The sequence below is a fragment of the Triturus cristatus genome, chromosome 4_1 (genome assembly GCF_964204655.1).
Source record: "Triturus cristatus chromosome 4_1, aTriCri1.1, whole genome shotgun sequence".
Taxonomy (NCBI): domain Eukaryota; kingdom Metazoa; phylum Chordata; class Amphibia; order Caudata; family Salamandridae; genus Triturus; species Triturus cristatus.
The window spans coordinates 1,200,978,889-1,200,991,065 of NC_140585.1; the positions used below are offsets into that span (position 1 = coordinate 1,200,978,889).

Sequence of the window (12,177 nt, forward strand, 5' to 3'; positions counted from 1 at the left end):
TTTTATTATTTGGCTAGCCCTCCAAAAGAAGCGGAACCATTTTGACTCAAATGTTTTCGAACCTTATTTATGTGTGGCCAGTAGTCTTTCAGCAATTTTACACAAGTGAAAAAATATTGTTTTACTTTAAAAACCCAATCAGGCAGCAATAGCAGTAGCACTGTGCTACCACTCATCTTCAATTTGTGGCACTTTAGGAGCTTTGGGAGGGGAAACCAAAGGTAGAGAGTTGTATGCACCATACAGCCTTAGCCGGGTATTAAGAGTGCACATTTGTCATATATTGTACACAAACCGTAGGAAATACATGGGAAAAAGGAAATAAGATTCATAAATGTGGAGAGTAAGAATAGGCTGGGGATTTTGTAAAAGGCTAGAAAAAAATTAGAAAGTAATTTTGGAGAAGATGGATCCAGATGAGCGTGGATAGTTTGTCATGATGTTACTATCTGACCTATTGTGAACTAAATGATGTTGGAGAGTTTGCACTTTGCTGTTTCTCATTGCTACTGTTTTCTCACCTCAGGCTGTCAGAAAATGCTTCCACTCCGTACTTTGAAATGCTGTTACTGCCTCCAGTGCAAGAAATCCTTCCTGCCACACTTGACATATTGACGAGTCGCCCCTTGGCCTTCCTGACTAGGGGAAGTAGATTTAGAGTGACATCGATCACCCTTCGAAGGTTTACATTAAGCACACTGAGAAAATCTTCATTGGTCAGCCACTCATTGGGGGCAGATGGAATTCCGACTCCAGCATTGTTCACAAGACCCCAGAGCCCTGCAGAGAGTAGAGAGATAAAAAATGAAAGAGACAGACAGAAAGAAAGAGAAAAAGTGAGAGATATAATGAGTGTGAGAAGATAAGTGGGTGAAATTGTGGAAGCGAGGCAAAGAAAGAAACTGGTGAAAAAGTTAGTGTTACTTTAATTAGGAGAGCTACTGTGATACCACAGCACATCTGACACCAGTTCTACCTGAACCCTCCCTTCAGGGCAATTTTAATGATAATAACTATGAATACAACTGAAGAGATACAGTTTTGGTTTATGCGCTTAAAACAGAAAAGTAGAATTCAATGAGCGTCATTATAGATCAAGAAGGGCTTTTTAATATGGCGTAAAATGCAAAATAATTTTGGTGGGCAATCTGAAAAAGAAATCATTATAAACAGCTACAGTATTAGGCCTGCCTCATATTAGAATTTAAGAAGATGAACTAAACATTGTCCATGCTATACTTTTTTCTAATTTCTTTACACTTAAATCCATTCCTCTGACTCTATTTTTTAGAGTTTTATATAGCGTGAACTTGCCCCGAATCCAATCAGGTATCAGAGCGCTTTACATAGCACCAGTTACGTTACATGAGGACACACGTTTATTTTTTGTTAGGCACGGGGAGATTAAGTGATTTGCCCAGAATCACAGGATGTGTAGCGTCCTTACTGAGACTCGAACCCAGTTCCCCAGGTCCGAGGTCAAGCGCCCTAGCCGTTAGGCCAACTGCTCTCCCCTTTACATTTATAGAGGAGCCACAGCATTTCTTCCACACATTTTTGTCCTAGGTATGTATTTGGTCCAAAGTGTTTTCTGATACAGTCTTTAGGGGATGAGCAACTGTTCTATATCTTGAATACTTTTCTTTGGATTTCCACATATCAAATCTGTCTTACAAACTTACATTTTTGTTCTGCTTCCTGCCTTCAGATCTTGAATAAGTGTTTGTTTAGATTTTTGTTTTGTAATCATACATCTTCGTTGAGCATTGCTTCAGATTTATGATGCCCGATAATCTTTTTTGTATCTCACTATTAAGTTTGTAGTTATCTTGCTTTCTATCATCCAAGCTAACATATCCGGCTACTTTTCGGTCTTCTAACACCGGTCTCCGTAGGCTCATGTCTTGCAGTTTAAAATCAGGTTCTACCGTTCTGTATTCAAGGGTTCGATCTCTATCTTTATTTCTTCCAGTATTACATCTAAATATCCGTTTTGCTGCTTCAGCATTTAATTTGTCTAGCTTCCTGTCTTCCAAACTCAAATCAAGGCATACCTTTCTATATTCTAATTCTAAAATTAGACGTATCTGTCTGTTTATTAATCTTAAATTGTAGGCTAGGTAGCTATCATCAAATATCAAAGTTCTGTCTAACTTCTTTACCTCTAGGTTTAAATAGGTGTTGTTCTCCTAGCCTTGCAACATTAAACATCTTTTTAACTTTTGTTTTTTTATACTTGCATCTAAACCTATCTTTTGAATTAAATCAATGTGTAACCGGCTTACTTATAACTTCAAATCCATGTCTGCTTTTCTATTTGAAATTTGTGTTTATATAGCTGTATTTGTCAAGCACTTCATGCAGTGAAGATCGCTCTTGTTTCCTTTATGATTCCACAAAGACAGAGTAACTCCTCCCAGTACTCATTGTGCTACCCTACACTTAACATACATGTGAAAGGTGCCTGGTGTCTCCTTAAGGGAAACCCAGTTAGAAGAAAATGCCTCCTTTGAAATAGGACTCTTCATGAGTGAAGATGAAGAGCTTTACAACAGTTGGAAAGCAAGGCATCAAAACTATATTGAGACCAAGTAGAGAAATGGTCTAGCATAATCTGCCAGGCTGAAGAATCCAACAACAAAAAGCATCTACAAAAAAAGGCGCAAAAATAAGGGACAGAAATCTAAGGTGGGAGATGAATTCCAGGAAAAGTAGTAGAATCTGAAGCATTTTAGCACCTCCTACTCAGATCTAAGCTTCCTTATATATGAGTAGATTGGGAAATTACTTCACAGCACAAATTACAGAACACCATCTTAGACATGGAAGCTCTAGTAGCACAGCCTGGGAAGACGACCATCTTGGTTAGGATTGAATATAATCTTAAACACACCCATCATCACAAAAATAAGGTTTTGTCCTTGTATGGCAGGCTCGAGAAGAGAGATTGAACGCCTGAAATCCTGGGCCACAGGCAGAGCATCCTGCTGCCAAAGAATCCCGTTAGAGTTGCCATGTAGCAAGCATGCCAATGCTGACGTGGTCCTAGACAAAGCAGATAGCCTTCCCTTTGCTTACACAGAACTAGATGGTCACGCTGCTGCTTTTGTAGTAGCAAGGACACTTTTTAGTGTGCTCTGTCTGCCGATGTAACAGTATACCCATCTTCCAGAAGCTCTGGGCGCATCAGGGTGACACTCAAAGAAACAACTAATCAACATGAGTGCATGAACTGCAGAAATATTTTCCCACAAACATTCACTGGATGTAAAATCTGAAGAAGACCTCACAACATTTGAGAATCATATATTTAGTGCACCTTACTTTTAAGCTGAATTGGTCGTATAACAGAAGGTGAATCAGTAGGTAAACAATGATAGGAATCAGAGACATAGGGTGTCAATTGTGAAGTGTGAAAAACAGGATGAATTTTCCAAGTACAGGGAAACTTTAAGTCCTTAGTGTGGATGATATGGTATTTATGTCCACTGCACTACTTCTTCGCTTTGGAGGATGTTAACATAACGGCCTCCACTAAAGGGAGTAAATCTCTCTCACCAGACGTATTCCATTGTTATACCCTCTCTATGGGCTGCACAGGAAGAGCTTCCATGGGAGCACTTTGGGCTGCATGGGAAGAGTTTCCTTTGCAGCCCAATCAGTTTTTTAGTTGTCCGTACATACAACTACTTCAAGATGAGAGTCTAAAGATACATGGGCACTAATACAAAACCAAACCTACGAGTGAAATTTAGACAGTGCTACATGCCCAAAATGACCAATTCAAGAATCAGCACAAGGTAACTATTGCGCCTACATCAAGAGCCCCCTTCATTGGAGGTTCGTAGACAAAAAGCATTAGTCTGTCCCTACACTACTGCTAGCAAGCCAACCCTACTTAACATTTCCCCAGGCAAGTTCCCAGAAAGGTGTCAGCATGTGAAGTCTTCCTAAGAAGCACACTCACGTTGAATGGGTCAAGTAGCATACAGCTACGGAGCTCACTCTAAGATGCTTTCCTCTCTCAAGGTACTGCAGAAGTCCCCGGACTCTGTCCCTAACCCTAACACAAAAGTCATAGGTCACTCCCCTCAACATATCACAAGTTCACCCCATCCAGCTGGACACCTCTTCCTAGGTAACTTTCCATGCAGCAACGGTGCTCCCAGGCTCTCGCTCGATGACCTAGCTTTCCAGGCTTTCTCTGGTGAGAAAGAACACCATCCCACATTATCAGCACCGCTGTTTAAATGTATCTTATCCTTCCTAAGCCTAGCTCCTTGAACAAAAGAGTTATTCTAACTCACAAGGATGAATTTCTCCACCTGCAACAGAAGCGTGTGAAAGACAAATTCCACATGCACATGAATTCTAATAGCAACCTTTAACGTGAGAGTGATCAGAGAGAAATACATGTTTGGCCTACGGAATTTGGCCCACATAAGAACAGTACACAAGCTCTGAAGCAGATGCATTAATTAACTATTAATATCAACACATTACATGAGCATTAATATTGAAAAAGTTGATTAGTCAAGAATACAGTTTTACACAGCTTAAGATTTCATCTAAGCACATACAACTACAATGTACATTTTTCATTTTATATAAAAGAATGCTTAACACTTCACTTTGCATGTTATTACGGTACACAATCTAATGACCACGTGTTAACACAACAAAGGATTATATGTAGATGCGAACTACCCATGATTATAATGCACCCCTACAATTGAAAGAGCAAAATCATGCTCTATCAGCACTAACGTCTCTAAAATTGAAAGCAGCTGGAGCCTTCAGTGTGATCAGTGTTCGGGTCATAGTTAACCCCTGAGCACCGATACCAATGGGAGAGGCACCTCTAGAAAGAGAATATCTCTCTGTAGTGGCTCATTGCTCGGAATCGTCACAAGGGTGGTCTAGAAGCATAGTTCCACCCAATAGCCACTGGAAAGGCTTGAAGGGGAGGACAGCCCCCAAAGTATGGCCCCCTCCCCACCAACTAGGTATGTCTGCAGTCTTTCTGCCCCCCAGTGAGGCAATTTTAGCATTAAACCCCATTCTGCCCACACCAGGGGAACAGAAATCCAACTTAGCACCAGAGGTATCCTACTTTTAAAGAACGATTGGGGTGGCTGCTGGTCTGCTCAGACATTGGCTGAATCCCCTACCCCTGGTGTCTCATTAAGTCTTTCTTTCTCCAATCTGCTCTTCCCACGACACCAGAAATCACACTAGACACCTGGGGTTTAATTGTATTTTAAAATAATGGGTGGGGATTGGCACATTTTCTCATGAGGCTACATGCTGCATCCCTACGAAACCCCAAACAGGCTTTGTCATTTTTGGGGTGGAGCAGATTGAAGTGTTTACCTCCAGTCCACCTGGGGCGGGAGGGGGAGCATGCTCAACGCCATGGATTGGATTTGTATTCAATTTTAAAAGTGGGATAGAGCCAGTCCATTCTGGCACTGGGATGCATCCGCCACCTCTGGACTTCAAACCTTCTATCTGTCTCACTGGGGGCATTTGGTTTTAATGAGGATGGTTTCTCCCAATGTGCCCCATGGAGGCAGAAAGTGCTCTATATACCGTAACCCACATTACAAAAGGTGCCCCGAGGGCGCATCATGAGTTTGTACCTGATCCTTGTATGCTGGGGCACTTTGGTAATATAGAAGGGGCTACTGATGCTTGTTCGCCCAATCTGTAAGAAAAAGTGGTAGGATCCATGTAGGCCACACCATCCTTGACTCCCCCGGGTATCTAGTTTTTGGAGCAGTCTAGGGTTGATATTTTTCCTTGGTGCTGGCCATTCCTGGGCCAAAATATCACACCTACATAAACTGAAAAAAGATTGAAATCCCAACAAAAAAGCTTGATGTGTTTTATTTTGTGGCATTTTTTATGGTTGATTGGTCCACTCACACAAGTGGGGGTACCATTTTTATCTGGAGAAATGTGGGAATGCTAGGTGGTGGGACTTTGGTCAATTCCTGCTGGCCTTATGAATCCTTAGACAATGAACACATGCACCTAAGGGTACAACAGCACATGGTTCAATTAGTACAGTGCAATCACACTTCGTATGGTGGGGAAAATAACAAGCCTCGGGTTAAGCAAAAACTGTTACATATGCATGATACTAGAAGGTAAATTATTCACTATTAAATTTGAAGTACACATGCATTCTTCAGTTCTTGTACTGGAGATCAGTAACCCTCTGAAGCATAGCAATGATCATTCCAAAACTGCGATGACGATGCTATTGTTCTGGTAGGCCATTTGACACAAGGATTATGCCTCTTCAGCCAAGAAATTCCAAATATCAGAGCATAGTATGATAACAGTAGTACAGAAATATGTGTTGTCTTTACATTTCAATGCAAGAAAATCTAAGAAGGGGGTGAGTAGTGTCCCATTAACCCCTTCTATACCCATGACGAGATAGTCTCGTCATGGAGCGCGGTTGCGCTGTGCCCATGACGAGACTATCTCGTCATGGACCCCGCCCGCTAATGAAAGGCCCGGCACAGGAGGGGGAAAGGGCGGGGCACTCAAGGGGTTAAAGAAGAAACTCCGACAGGAAGAGGTGAAGAAGTGAGCAGGAGACTTTCTGTTCATATAAACATAACTACAATCTATTATCAAAGTGCTTTAGGATTTTATTCATTCACTGGGTGCATCAGGTTTATGTGTTGTTTCAATCTCTTTAGTATTTGAGGTCTCATCAGGACAGCAAAATGTAGGGACACATCTCATGGTGAGGGTAACAACTGAGTTCCAGTTGAACCACTGTTTTCTTGAAGTTTTACTAACCCAGGTTCTTACTGGTGTATTGGTTGCTCTTGTTTTTTTTGCTTTGTTTTTTATAACCAATCTGATTATAAGCAAACCTTGCATTTTCACTGGTATGTCAATGTTTTATAAAGCCTGGATCGCTGACAGAGATTAGGTAAAGCTACAAACGGTGAAGAGATGCCACAAGTATTGCCATGAATTAACAAAGCCATAAGACTATGAGCAATAAGAGGCACACTACCATCGTCCCTGTCTGGCTTAAGCAGGAGTAAGATAGCGGGCTCTATCAAGGATCCTGTCGCTGAGCCAGAAGCCAGAAATTAAATATAGACCTTAGTTAAGGGATTGGCCAGAAGTTCAATATAAGCCCTGTAAGATGACACCAAGAAGCCATCTGAGGCCCGGGGGACTGATCTGTTGTTTTTTAGATTCTTTATACTCGGCCTTACTTCATCAGATGAGATTAGTATTTGGAGTGAGTTGAAGTCTACGAAGTTATTTTGTGGAAATAAAGCCTCATCCAGGTAGGAATTATTGGGGATCATATTTGAGGACCTGAAAGCTGTAAAATAAGCAATAGATAAAGGGTACGCTCCTTAAAAGTTGCCAAGCTGAAAATAGGAGCGCTTTTTACAACAAGATATTTAGTTGTGGTTAGGGCCATGTGGGTTAGTTAGATCTGCCAATATTTACAACATCTGGATGAGAAATTACTAACACTAATGGGGGAGGGGTGGAATGCAACTCTATACGAAGATATACCTACATGACTAGAATGGCACTGGACAGTCCACACAAAGTCCTCCACTATCATCAAAGTTTTTGTCAACTACTCTGGACATCCGAAACCCCAATCACTGACTGCACATCATCTAGTCCTAGATGTCCTGCACCTACTTGAAGCTCCCTGCCACCAAGACAGAATGTATGAGTCGCCGAGAACAAAAAACAACAACTAGCCCAAACCTGACTCATTGACATAAACATGGATAGATTTGAACCCCAACGTTCACTTAATGATAAGCCACTTTAATTCACCCAGGACACCAACTTTGCCCTTAAGGATCACATCTCCAAGAAAAGCAAGACCGCTTGTACCACTTCTCACTAATGTAGAAAGTGAAATTATTCCTCCCAGAAAGTGTCTTCAGAATTAGATCAAGCCCTCATGCATTTGGCTGGTGATGATGCCATGATCCATTGCCTCACAGGTACTGCACTGTCCTGCCCTAAAGGCATCCCATACACTGACGCATGCCTCATCAAGGTCCCTAGGAAAATGACCACATCACCTATCCTTAATGGAACTCCAGTAGGGTCCCTTGTGAGCCGCACCATCTGAAAAGAACAGCTGTATCGTCTACAAAGTCATCATGTCTGGCAATCCTGCATATCTGGCCTGCAAGCTCACCACCTCTGGTGGCTCTGGTGACACAAGACGTCAGAACACCATTAGACTGAAAACGAAGAAGTGCAGAAAGGAAAAAAAATTCACAAGCTTTTCTCCATTTAAGGACATTCTTGTATCCATCAGGACATCTCAAGCTGTGCTTCAATTTAGGAAAGAGCCAAAGACTCAACACTTTAAAGAGCACTATGTCACTATAAAGTAACAGGCCACCCCCACTCTCAGAACCAGCTTCCACTACTGCAATTACTATTTGAGTATATTGCTGTCTTTGGCTCTGCAAAAAGATCTGTTGCAGGGGTGTGACATGTAATAAAAATATCTACCTATCCATGAGACAGGTCACTTTATAAATCTGTTTGTCCTGTAAAAAAAAAAAAACGTTTTCTTTTGGTGCCACGTAGAGTGGTGGCAAATTATGGCAGCAATCTCATTATATGAGAGCTCTGATGATAGCCTCTGTGATTATGCCTGGGCTCATACTATAGAAGGGTTTGATTACTAGCAATTCACTAATTTTGCCACCTCTCAGCATTTCTACATACTGGGGCTTGCAGTAGTGGTAAGCACGTTTCAGTCTTGGAATGCCCTTTGAGTCTGTGCAAACCCAGTAACTTACATGTTTTAGGCGTTTTCACCAGCTCTTGTCTAATCTTTTTCCATACTGAGGAAGGTTGGAAATTTACTCCTGACAGTGGCAGGAGTAAATATCCTTCCAGGGTTTAGGAAAAAAGGAACTGGAGGAAAACTGAACTTGTAAATGCTCAGCAGATTATTGCTTGAGCAAATCTACACATGCATATTTTCTCGTGCTAAAAAAGCAGTTTACAAATATTTTTTGGGAGATCTATCTCCCAACCTACTTTTGTAAATTCTTATAAATTTATGAAAACCATATATCGCACTAATGCAAGGACATAGACTATGGGTGCACTTCTGTAACTTTCTGTAAGAATTGGTGTTAACCGAGACCTTTTGTTTTTATTAAAATTCTGTCTATCTATCAGGTGACTTCACTGTGAGTCACAGCATTCTACTCTTTCACAAGAAGCATATCTGCACACAGCATAGTTGGCTAAGGAACCCTTAACGAGAATGACATGCGTCACCACCTTTAGTACACTGTCCAATAGTGTCCAAAAATCAATAAGGAAACACTGGCGCATCTTGAATGTAGTAAAGGAGAGTATTCCATTACCACTTTTTTCATTCAAAAGAGGAACGAGCTTGCGTGATAATCTCGTGCATACCAGACCTAGGATGAAAGAAAAAGAAACTACTCCCACATTATGGGATTTACCACCCGTACAAGGCCACTACCCATGTGGCTCATGCTCTGCCTGTCCTCAAACCCAGCCAACCAAGACAGTTGACCTAGGGTTGGAAAAACCATGGATTTTACGGCGACACACCAACTGTAATTCAGAAAAGGTAATTTACCTGATTACGTGTCCGTGTTCACTCAGATACATAGGTATGACGACCCGGAAGATCAAGGTCCGTATCAGTGAACACAAAAGCACCATCAGGCGGAAGAAACAAGCCACAAGACTAACTACTCACTTCTTGGCTTTTAACCACAAGCCAGAAGATCTGAAATGGCTCATTTTAGAACAACCACTCATTCCATCCCACATCACAGACATCAATAAATTCCTTTTCACAAAAGAGCAGAAGTGGGTTTACAAATTGCATAGTGATGGTGTGGGACTGAACGACCAGATACCGTGGACTTCGCTCTGAGATACATACATAGGCTACATTAGCTTAGCGTTGTCTTCGATAAACTGTCAAACAGTCATTCATCACATTACAATCCAATATGTCTTTCTTCCTGATCTGAGTTTCGAGTACTATTACGCAATTGCCTAGCTGTTCATCCGATTTTATATTCTAAATCGGAATTTGTTGTAGATTATATTCCACAGTAAAAGTAAACCGTGACTGCCAATTTGCCAGCCCTTTCCATGTATCTGGTTACGTTGTGTGGGGCCTGTCCACATCTTTTTGATCCTAATAAAGTTGGGTTTAGTACACGCGTAAACTTCAACCAGACTACATTTCCCAGGTATACTTGTACGTCATGCCACAACGTGATTACGTCCTCAGTCGGCGTTTGCTCCTGTATTGGATTATGCGCCTAACGGACATGACGTTTCTGAATCCTCAAATAGGATTCGCTACCTTCAGTGTACACCTCCCCTTCTCGCTCAGACACTGCGAGAGGTACCGACGGAGAGGTAAGACTAAACTTAATATATTGTTTTGTTTCCAACTTCTAATTTCACGACCCTTTGAATGTGACTGGGTCAGAGTTGGTCTCTCTTTTTGTTACACGATTTGCGTTTAATACAGCCCAGCTACCTCAGCGTAAGATTTGACTAGATATGTATACTCTTACCGTCTTAACGGGAACGCGATTTGAGCACACGCTATATATATTTTCTATACTTACTATACGTGTGTTCAACTTTTGACATAGTGACAACAAGGTTAAACAGCAGCATAAATCACCGGCCTCTGTCCTTGTAACTCTCTTATTGAACGTTTAAAATCACAAACTTATAATGCTGTTTGGCATGTTTTTTGACAACTGGACTTCCGTGTTTTTAACCGCTTAGTTGTTAAATCCAGCGCTATATGATGTTTGAACATTTCAACAAGTGCAGCCTTATAATGTTATGTTCTATACTCATATTATTCCCCAGAGCGGTGCCTCCTAACCTGAGCAGTTGCCAGGCGGGGTGAGGCACATACCCAGATTAATTCGGGTGAGTGACAACCTAATTAATATTTTTTCCTATTTGTGATGATTGCTATATGGTTGTCCCTGTACACTCAATGGTACTTTTGCAAAAACCATTTCTAGAATAATTTGCAGTTGTTGACCGATCTTCCACATTCAACCACTTTGTTAGTCTGTTTTTGATTAATGCTGTTTCTTTTGTAGGTATTCCCCTGTACCGAAAAACAAGGTCCAGGTTGTATGTTCAAAAATTTCTTTGTATCTTAGTCACACAATTAATATTTGCAGTAGCGTTCTGGTCCTGACGAAAGCTAGGATACAGTGTATCCGAGAGCTGAAACATGTTGACCAGTCTTTTCCAACACAGTTATCCTTTCAAACTGTTACAGCACTGTCTTGTTTTATTTTGGTATCCAGGTAGCACTCCATTAAAAACACTTTTGTGCCTGGTTAACCAATTTTAACTAGCACATATCTTTATCATTAGCACTGCACACATCAACCCCTATCAGTTTTTTGATGGTTCCTTCGATCTAATCAATACATCAATAGATGCATTTGGGACACATTATTGAACCGACATCTACGTCCATCTGGTAGAACACGGTTCTCTGGTGAAGTTCCCAGGTTCCCAAATGATGAAGCGAGCCACTTGTTGTGGGTGATGGGAATCTTTTTCATATATACATACACATACCTATTGATACAGTTGGCACTTCATAGACAGCAATTATATCCTGATCAGTACTCACTTAGTGGTTGTGTTACGGTCACTCAACCTCTTTTGACTCACAGTTTCTTTTTGTATACATGTGTTGACTTGGGGATTACAAACTGTTCGAGTCTTTAAACCATATCCCTTAGACCCCTACTCCTTGTGAGATATTTTTATTGGTTAGTTTTGTTTAGTGCCAGAGACTACTGTGGTAAGTTTTGCTTTTTGAGACTGTGAGAAGTTGACCTGGTATATGCTGTCCACTGATTAAAGTGGGCACCATGCACCAGTCCAAATGACCCTTATGCTATATGAGGTCAAAGATGACCTTTAGAAAGCTATCCTAGTGGTAGCTGTGGAGAGCAGCCTTCAGGCTTACTCTTGAAGTAATGTAAAGCAGCTTGTTTTACCAGAACATCACCTCCTATATTGACTAAATGAAAGGAGAACCACACAGTAGTTATATAAAAATATGTGTTTTTTAATATAACACTCTCTAGTATCCTC

At 41.1% G+C, this 12,177-nt stretch overlaps 1 pseudogene; it reads right to left on the reverse strand.

The window, feature by feature from the left end:
- Positions 1 to 517: 517 nt before the first annotated feature.
- LOC146856381 (retinol dehydrogenase 16-like) overlaps positions 518 to 12,177 on the reverse strand; it is a 51,513-nt pseudogene continuing 39,853 nt past the window's right edge.